Raw genomic sequence first — 10530 nt, 5'->3', positions numbered from 1 at the left:
CTGGGCTCCAGCGATCCTTCCACCTCAGCCTTCCAAGTAGCTGGAACTACAGGGGCGCGCTACCATGTCCAGCTAATTTTTTATTTATTGTAGAGATGAGGTCTTGCTGCCCAGGCGGGTCTCAAACCCACAGGCTCAGGCAATCCACTCACCTCAGCCTCCCAAAGGTGCGGGATTGTAGGCTGTATTACTTCCACAATTTAAAAAGTCATGTGGACACTAAAAAGCATGCTTATAAGAGTAACAAGCATTGTTTTAAAATTAAATAAACACAGTTTGAATTCAAAAATGTATAATATTGATTAATTGTATTCAACACAGGAAGAAGACAGGTCCTCTCAGTAGGTGGGGCTCTAGGAGGGAATGAGAACATCAGTCCTTGGAAGGTAGGGGACAGTCTGATGGTAGACCTCATGCATTGTTCTAGCTACCACTGCAAGAATCAGAGAGGAACGGGGTATTGTCCATTTTCTCCTTTCAGCCAGGGAGAGGTGGTTTTTGTTCTGGTTTGTAGTACTATGAGAGGATATTGATTGCTCTGCTGACAATTATAAGGTGCAGCGTCTTCAGTTTCCAAGGTGAAATCTGTCTGAGATCCATGCCACCGAACCAGGAAGTGTTCCCAAAGATGGACTTGTAAACATACTTTATATTTTGCTTTTGAGCCTGACTCGTTTTCTACTGATACCAGTGTAAGCTACTGCCAGTGCTCTGTTTGGCCTGACAGGGGATGAGCGCTTTCTTCCCATGTAGTTCCAATAGTAAAGCTGAAAACTGGGACAGCACAAAGCCAAAGCTTGAGGCTGCAACTGAAAGAAACCATGGCAGAACATAACTATATGTACATCAAAATTACCATTAGCCTATGTACACAGGATGAAATAATATGTATTACATTTTCAAATTCAGATTTGAAAGGCAAACTCAATTTCATATGATGCAAGATTCTCAATGAAAAGCAAAGTGGTTGATTTAAATAATTTCCCCACTTTTAACTTTGTCCAAATACTCCTACCTGCAATCCAGAGAGAAGTAGAAACTGAAGGGGGGGCATTTGGCTGGATTGACCTGTCACTTTTACTAGTGCCAGATCACAGAGCAAGAACCTCATGTAAGATTCTGAGATACTGAACCACATCAGATAGAAATATATATGTACATCATAGGGATATCACATTGGTTAAATACACAGAAGTTACTGTTGTCTGGAAAGCATCTCCCCTGTTCTTCTGTGAGTACACGTCTCCCTCTGCTGGCTACCTGCACATGAGCGATGCAGACAGTTTTGTTAACTTGAGCAGACAGAGTCCAGCAGCAGAATGAAGACATCGTCCATCTCCATCTTCTGCAGAGTTTGCAATTATTGACATGAACAGTAACTCACATTTTCTGTCTCTGCTGAGGACTGTGATGACTCTTGCTCTCCGTCACATTGTTGGCTGTAGAAACTTTGATCATGTGGACATTTCACAAATCATTCCTCCAAACAGCACAATATTGACTACATAAAGCTAATTAGAAGAGATGAGCTGTAATTGTAAGGATTCCGGATTTTCTGAAAAACAGCATGTGCTTTAGAGGGTAGATACAATTCTAAAAAAATCAAGGGCCTATCACATTGAAGCTGTGTGGACTTTAGAAAATGGATTTAAGGCATTCTGGCTCATACCTTTTAAAATAATCTTCCACCTCTAACTACTGAGAATGAAGCATAGTGTTGACCTGTCCTTCCTACAGTGTTGGCTCAACATGGTCCATAGTCAGGTCTATTATGCAATTCAATTTATCAGTTATCTTGGAAGACTGTTTTTTAAAGTGGGCCCAGGGAAAATTAAAAATGTGCAGTTGATATAACTGATTTTGATATAAGTGATCTTTCACTTGGGCCATGTGACTTAGCACATTGCTTGGTGCCAGATGCATCTGTGTTAGATTCTCTGTGAACTCTACTGCTAGCTCCTAAAAGTATAACAGCATAAACCTAGGGTTCTAGAGCAAGGTCATGCAATACTCAGAAATAAAATAGACTATTCACTTTCAAAATTGTCATTCCCAGAACATCACAGGTTCCTGGTAGAAATGTCCATGAGTCATTGAGTCAGTCTGCAACTCGATATCATTTATAAACTGGGACTGTCAGTCTCACCAGCTTATGGGGTCACATAAGACTCAGCACCATGCAATATTAGGATGGAGATGATACTTCTGGGACTGGTTAGAAGCAATTTCAGCGAGCATGCTTCATTTACATGGACTGGTATTAAAGTAACCATACCACTTTCTTTTCATACCCTAATACTTCACATCAGCTCACTCCCTTGACTCACGGTAGTTTCCAGTCAGTTCCAGAGCTCCAAAGTTCCAAAGGGCAGGCTGTAAATGGCGAGAGTGGCGCTGGGACCCTACAGAGTACTTCAGCCAGTAATGGAACCGGTGTCTCTGAGGGGCGGGCGCTCAGAGCCTCCCTGTGTGACCAGCGTCGGTGCCGGGCGGGGGAGGGAGCTGGAGGGAGCAGGGACCCAAAACTTCCCCGCACGCTGCAATACCTGGCCTTAGGAAATGAGGTAAAGTTTGTTGATAGGTGGGCAGGGCAATGGAAGTCTCTGCCTGGAGAATGGCAAGGCAGTTTAAGCAGATCTGTTTTCCCCCGCTTGTCTGGGTCCTCTGGTTTGGGGTCTCACGCTGAGTGCCTCAGCCAGGGTGGACCCGGAGTTCCAGAGCTCCAAAGTTCCAAAGGGCAGGCTCTAAACGGCGAGAGTGGCGCTGGGACCCTACAGAGTACAGCCAGAAATGGAACCAGCGTCTCTGAGGGGTGGGTGCCCAGAGCCTCCCTGTGTGACTGGCGGTTTGATGCCGGTGCCCGGGCTGGAGACAATGCAGCTGGGGAGGGATCTGGAGGGGGCTGGGACCGGAGACTTCCACACACGAGTAGAACGGCAGCAGTGGGGGGGGGGGTGCAATATCTGGCCTTACGTGGGACTGAAGTTCCCGGGCCTGACCCCAGCGCGGTTGGTGGTGGGCTGGGGGATGGGGGTAGCGAAGTGATAGCCTTTTTGGGAACTCACGTTCAGAGAATCTCACCAGTTCACCTATGCTGTCGCCATCTTGCCCCCGACATCTATATTTATTTTTCAATAAGAATATCCCTTTTAAATTTTTAAAATATTTTGTGAATTTTCAGAGTGCTGAAATAGCTTTGATGCTTTTTCTGCTTTATACTTATGTTTGTGTTTGTTGTTTATTTTTGCAGAGATGATTTAATAAACTCTTTGTAACATGATAAACAGATACCTTTCAAACTAAATTAAAATAAAAAACATACTGGCCACATTGAAAGGGAATGGGGGTATGGGAAACATAAGTTTGAAACTGAGAATTTGAACTCTTATACCCTCATTTTATTTTTTAATTTTTTGTACCCTCATTTTAAAGATAAATCAAGCTCCTAACAAATTCATTGTAATGCCTAGATTTCACATTCACAGAGGAATGCTTTATCAAATTTTAAAAGACATTTTTCATATCTTAGAACTCAGCAAGTAAGTGAATATATTCTACATAATGGGATCCAGAATTGTCCTTAACATAAATAGGAAAAGGTGGAAAATATGGACTCTTGCGAAATTGTTTGAAAAGAATACATGCTCTTTTTTCATTTTTACTTATTTTAATTAATTTTGAAATATTCTCAGACTTAAAATTTGAATGTAAAGATTGTTACCATTACTCTTCAGCCAGCTTCCTCTAATGTCAACATCATGCATAACCATTGTTTAAGTATCAAAACCATACAATTAACATAGATACAATGCTTATAGTTAACAAATTTGTGGTCTAAGTTGAATTTCATTGTTTTTCAGTAATATTCTTTTGCACTCTGTATGTTACAATCCAAGATGTCATATTGCATTTGGCAGTCCTGTTGTTAACATTCTCCCATCTGTGATAGTTTCTTAACTTTTATTTGTTTTTTATGTTCTTTAAATTTTTGAATTGTATGGGTCATTAAATATCCCTTTAATGGAGATTGTCTGATGTCTTCTATTGATTAGATTCACATCTTTCATTTTTAGTAAACATATCACAGATGGGATGTATCTGAATGTGCCACATCAGGAATTACAAAATGTCAATGTATTAGTAGTGGTGATAAGGAAATACAGTCAATTGAACTCTTTTTGGAAGGAAGCCTTGGACAAAGCTAATTAAGACAGCTGCTTTTTCACTGCTCATATCTAGACATTTGCTGACATTCATAGGAATAATATATTTCTGTCTAAACCTAATTTTATGTACCTGTTTTATGCTATAATCCTTTTAAAGTCCACTACACAATAGAATATATTGAGAAATAAATTAGTTGCAAGTGGGTGCAGTGCTCATGCCTGTAATCCCAGAACTTTGGGGTGTGGAGGCAAGAAGATTTCCTGAACCAAGTGTTTTAAGATCATCCTGGGCAACTAGGTGAGACCTTGTCATCACAATTTAAAAAATTATCTACTGTGAAGGCTAAGTCAGAGGGTTCACCTGGTCCTAACAAGTCAAGGCTACAGTAGCCGAGATTATGTCACTGTATTATAGCCTGGACAACAGAGTGATATTCCAAACCCCCAATAAAAGGTTGTCTTTTAAATGAAATACGTTTCTGTAATGGCCATTTACCACTGAAATATTGGTAGCCTGAAGACAAAAAAAGTGGAATGGAAGGTATTCAAACATGGTAGTATCAACAAACGGGCTTCTGTTACTGAATATACTGTTTGGACAAATAGATATAATTTTCTAGCACTTAGAATATTGCAGAAATCAAATGGACAGGATCAGTGTGTACTGAGAAACTTCTTCTGGGGAGACTGAGATACCATTGTTGCCAAATCAGGATTATCACAGTCCTAATAATTATTATTATTTCTAGAAATCTGAGATTCTGGTGCCTCTCTAAAGAATATGTGGGTACATATACACGACAATTACTTCTAGAAATATGTACTTTTCCATGTTTTCAATTTCTGGTCTGACTTATCAATGAAATTGTGTCTTTAGATGGTTGGGAATGGTAAAAGTGTTAGAAGAGAATGGAAACTTTGTGGTATAGAGGTGGAGAGGTTATCAGAGAAGGGACAACAAGACCTTACTTAATGTAGTTTAAACAGAGTTAGGCTTTTGGAGAAAAACACTTTGGAGAAAAGAGTTTGAAAAAAGTCACACACTGTTTAAAAATATCAAATACAACTTGAAAACTCTATCAGAGAAAACAGATGACTTTACAAAAAGGTAAAGTGATGAATCAGTTTACCAAATCACTCTCATACATGTACTTTCACTTTGCTCCTTTTTGCCCTGTCTCTCTGAGGACTCAGAAGAGCTTGAGGTTGAAAACAAATTGTTTTTATAAGAATCCAGAAAGTAAGAAAATAAGCATCATTAGCATAAAAGCATGTCAAACTTGGGAAAAACCTAGGAGTAGCTTTTGAATTATGGCACAAGTATTAGAATAATAGAGAAAAGAAAGACAGAATAAAAATTACATATAGAAGAAAGAGCAGCAATATGCCACTGTGATCTTTTATAGGGTAAATTTTAATCATGAACAATCACTTGTGTTTTTGAGTTGTGAGGTGGTTAGTGAAAAATCTCATCGTAGAGCATAATGTGGTCTCAGATGAACAATATTTAGTTTTAAAATTGTTTCCCATTAGTCTCCTCTCTATGTTATTCCACTTATAATAATGATGGTTATTTTAGTGGTAAATATTATAATAAAAATTAATAGCAATATATATTACATATTGGATACTGTTATAAATGATTTACTTTGTTTAAATTATAAACAGACCTATAAAGTAGATCTTATTAATGTCACAGATTCACAGATAAGAAAACTGAGGCAAAAGAATGTTAAATAACTTCAAAAATTGTCATGCAATCTGTAAACATTATCAATCCATCCCTTACTCAAAGAATTTATCTTCAGGGACTGCCAAGAGAACATCTGAACTGTTGGATGGATATTATCTGGGTGTGGGTGCAGCTCTAATTCCAGAATGGATGAAGATTCCATTGAAACTTGGGAGTAGTTTTAATAAAACTCTTTCCTAGAGACCAGCAGGAAGGTTGAGAAAGCAAAAGAGTTTACTTGAAGGAAGGCAGCAGATTTATACAGACTGAGGTTCAGGAGGGTGAACAGAGGTTTACAAGCTGTTAAAGAGAAGAGGGCCAGAGTCTGACCTGAAGGAAATGTATTATGCAAATAGTGTGATGTGCAGATTAGAAGATGACTTAAGGAATTATCCCCTGCCTGCCTAGACAGCATCATCCTCTGTTTTCAGGGAAATAGCTTTGGTACCCTGAAGGGTCAGAGTTGGGCACTGTTCATCTGTGTAGTTGTGATCATCTTTTCACCCTCAGAACTGGGTTTAGTTGAATATTAATCTTTGAGGCAGCTAGGGGTTCAGAAAAGATAACTGAGCAACAATTGAAAGTCACACTTAATTGAAAATAAAGTTCTGATTAACTCTTAATTCCAACCTGATTCCATCATGTACCAAGTGAGACATCTAAGCATACATGGAATAGAAACAGAAAAATGGGACCACAAGCTTCCACTTTGTTCCTAACATCCTTGTGCCAAACAATATGCCTGAATCTAGATGATTGAAGAGAAAAGAAGATTCAGGGTTTAAATTTTGTGACCAAGGATAGAAACTTTATACTCAGTCTGAGCTAAAAGCCTTTTCCGACTTGTCCACTTGAGCAAATCTGACCAATATAATATTTACACATCCAGCCATATACATAGATGCATTTCATCAAAATTGGTGGCATACATATGACTATTCAGGATTCCCTTTAGGAATACATTAGGAAGAAATTAAAATGAAATGATATTTCTATAAAGAGAGTGAAATAAACCCAATTTATGAAAACATGTACATATACCTATAGATAACTGCTCAAAACCAAGGATCTAACAATGCTAAGAATTTACTTTCCTGTTTATGGATAGTTATTTTAACGATTTTCTGGTTAATCAAGCCAGGGCTTAGTGGCCTGGGTTAAGCAGCAAGGCATTGAGCTTGTTCCAGTCTTTGGACTTTGTTTGATCTGAAGTCAAGGCAGTGATTGACCAGCACACAACACTCCTAGGGCAAGGCAGGAGTGCGTAAAATCTGAAAACCAAGGTGAACAGGAAAACACAAATCCACTAATATTAAATACTGTGACTCACAATTTTAATATCTTGTGTCAGTTTGTTAATTCCCAAAGTTTTTAAAAACCTTTGCTGCATATACTTATCAAGATTGATAGAGAAATAATTTAGTTTTTCAACATTTCAATCTTGAAAAATATTTTCAAATGTCACTTTGTATTATCATAATTAAATGTGGGTGTGTTTTTAACATGAGACTTTAAAGCAAATGGTCTCATTGGGGGAAAAACACCTCTAGCTATGGTGAATATCCTCTGACACATAGCTTCTTAATCATTCTGTGAACTTGTTAAAATGCAGATTGTTATTCAATAAGTATAGATTTCATGTGCTGCTTTTCATTTGTTATATGCTCACAGTGGTGCTGATGATAAGGCTGTGTCTGGACAAATTTTGAGAAGCATATTGTTTTCACATGAAGTAAAAACCCAATATATGCATGTTTAGGTATTATTATTTGTTTGGCCAAGAAAACTTTTTCATTTGTTTTTCAAATGATTTCTATGTATTCTAAACAATTTTCTAATATTTCTGCTTAATTTATGACTTATTAAAGTTTTATTACAACATTCTTAGTCTTGCTAATACTACATGGAACTACATTCATGTGAAATTCTGACATTTGGGGAAATTCTAACCTTACTTTGTAGTCAGCTCTTAATTCCCCATTATCAAGATCGTTTCTGGAGGTATAATTCCTATAATCCCTTTTCTTTCTATAGTTTCCTGTATAATTGCTCAATAAGAGACCCTCTCATGAGATTTAAAAGTCAGAAGAGGATGATTTAATATTCATTGACACTTGTAGGCAGACTTGTGGACTGAGATGAGGACTGCAGAGCCACCAGAAGAGGTGCTGCATCAGCTGAAAGCATCAGCACCCCCCCACCTGGGCTTCCCACATGGTTAAGCAGCATGTATTTATTTATTTTATTTTGTTTTTTATTTTTTATCAATATTTTTATTATGATATTGTGGGGTACAGTTAAGGGTTAGGTATACAAATATGCTCTGTTTAGGCACCCTTGTTGATAAGAGGGGTCTCCCCATTCCCAGACAGATATTTACTACCGTTAATCCCATCTACCTTCCCACCCCCCCAATAGTTTCCCACCACTGTCAGTCATTTTCTTATAGTATTACATTGATGTTCAAGGTCCTTTATAGGAGTGAGAACATGTGATACTCAGATCTTTGTTTCTGTGAGAGGTCACTCAGTATTATAGACTCTAGTTTCATCCCGGTTGCTGCAAAATTCATGATTTTGTTCTTTTTCATGGGTGCGTAGTATTGAATTGTGTATATGTACCACATTTTTTTAAATCCAGTCCTCTTTTGATGGACAGCATGGTTGCTTCCAATTTCTTGCTATTGTGAACAGTGCTGCGATAAACATGTGTGTGCAGGTATCTTTTTTATACAGTGATTTGAGTTCTTCAGGGTATATTCCCAGTAGGCGGATTGCGGGGTCATATGGGAGGTCAATATTTAGAGCTTTTAGGAATCGCCATACTGTTTTCCACAGAGGTTGTACTAGTTTGCACTCCCACCAACAGTGTAGAAGTGTTCCCTTTTCGCCACACCCTCTCTGACAACTGTTATTTTTTGAGTGATTGATGATTGCCTGTCTGACTGGAGTTAGGTGATGTCTCAGTGTGGTTTTGATTTGCACCTCCCTGATGATTAATGAGGTTGAACATTTGTTCATGTGTCTATTGGCTGCTTGGATGTCTTCCTTTGAGAAGTGTCTGTTCATATCTTTTTGCCCATTTTATAATGGGGTTGTTTGTTTTTTTCCCATCAGCACATTTGAGTTCCTTGTAGCTCCACGATGCTAAGCCTTTGTCAGACCTAGAGTTGGCAAATACTTTCTCCCAGTCTGTAGGCTGTCTCCCTGCTCTCTTGATGGTTTCTTTGGCTTCTCAGAGGCTTGTCAGTTTAATGAGGTCCCACTTGTCTATCTTATCTCTTCTGGCCTGTGGGTTTCAGGTTTTGTTCAGGAACTGTATGCCACTTCCAATTTCCATGAGGGTATGTCCTTCATTTTCTAAGGTTCTTATAGTTTGAGGTTTTACATTTAGGTCTCTGATCCATTTAGAGTTAATTTTTGCATATAGGGAAAGATGGGGTCCTGTTTCAATCTTCTGCATGTGGTCAGCCAGTTTTCCCAGCACCATTTACTGAATAGGTTCTCCTCTCCCCAGTGGTAGGTGGTGGAGGCTTTGTTGAGGATGAGTTGGTTGAGAAATTGAGATTTTGCTTCTGGAATCTCAATTCTATTCCATTGATTTATATGCCTGTTCCTGTACCAATTCCAGGCTATTTTGATTATTGTAGCTTTATAGTAAAGTTTGAAGTCTGGTAATGTGATACTACTTGCTTTTTTTGTTGTTGTTGTTGTTGCTACTGTTTTGTTTTTTTTGAGTTGGAGTCTCACTCGGTTGCCCAGACTAGACTCCAGTGACCACTCCTGGCTACCGCAGCCTGGACCTGCTGGGCTCCAGTGATCCTTCCGCCTCAGCCTTCCAAGTAGCTGGAATTACAGTGATGTGCTACCACTCCTGGTTGATTTTTTGATTTATTGTAGAGATGAGGTCTCACTGCCCCGGCGGGTCTCGAACCTGCAGGCTCAGGCAATCCACTCACCTCAGCCTCCCAAAGGCACGGGATTACAGGCTGAGCCACCGAGCCTGGCACTTTGATTTTTTTGCTGAGGATTGTTTTGGCTATTCTTGGTCATTTGTGTTTCCATATGAATTCCTGTGTTGTTTTTTCTAGCTTTGAGAAGAATGTGGCTGGTAATTTGATGGGTATTGCATTAAATCTGTAGATTGCCTTAGGTAAGATGGACATCTTCACAATGTTGATTCTTCCAATCCATGAGCATGGGATATTTTTCCACTTGTTTGTGTCATCTTTGATTTCTTGGAGCAGTCTTTTGTAGTTTTCATTGTAAAGGTCTTTCACGTTTCTGTTTAGGAAGATGCCAAGGTATTTCATTTTTTTGGTGGCTATTGTGAATGGAATTGTGGTTTTTATTTGGGTTTCTGTTTTTTTATTATTGGTGTAAAGAAATGTGATTGTCTTTTGCACATTGATTTTATATCCTGAGACTTTGCCAAAGGCCTTTATAGTGTAAGGAGGTTTTTGACAGATTCTCTTGGGTTTTCAAGGTACACGATTATGTCATCTGCACAGAGATATAGCTTGACTTCCTCTTTTCCTATTTGAATACTCCTGATTGCCTTCTCTTCTCTGATTGCTCTAGCCAGGACTTCCAATATTATATTGAGCAGGAAGGGTGAGAGTGGGCATCCTTG

This window comes from Carlito syrichta, unplaced genomic scaffold, assembly GCF_000164805.1.
Source record: "Carlito syrichta isolate Samal-C Ts95f unplaced genomic scaffold, Tarsius_syrichta-2.0.1 Scaffold302197, whole genome shotgun sequence".
Taxonomy (NCBI): domain Eukaryota; kingdom Metazoa; phylum Chordata; class Mammalia; order Primates; family Tarsiidae; genus Carlito; species Carlito syrichta.
Note: the sequence above shows the minus strand (reverse complement) of the source record.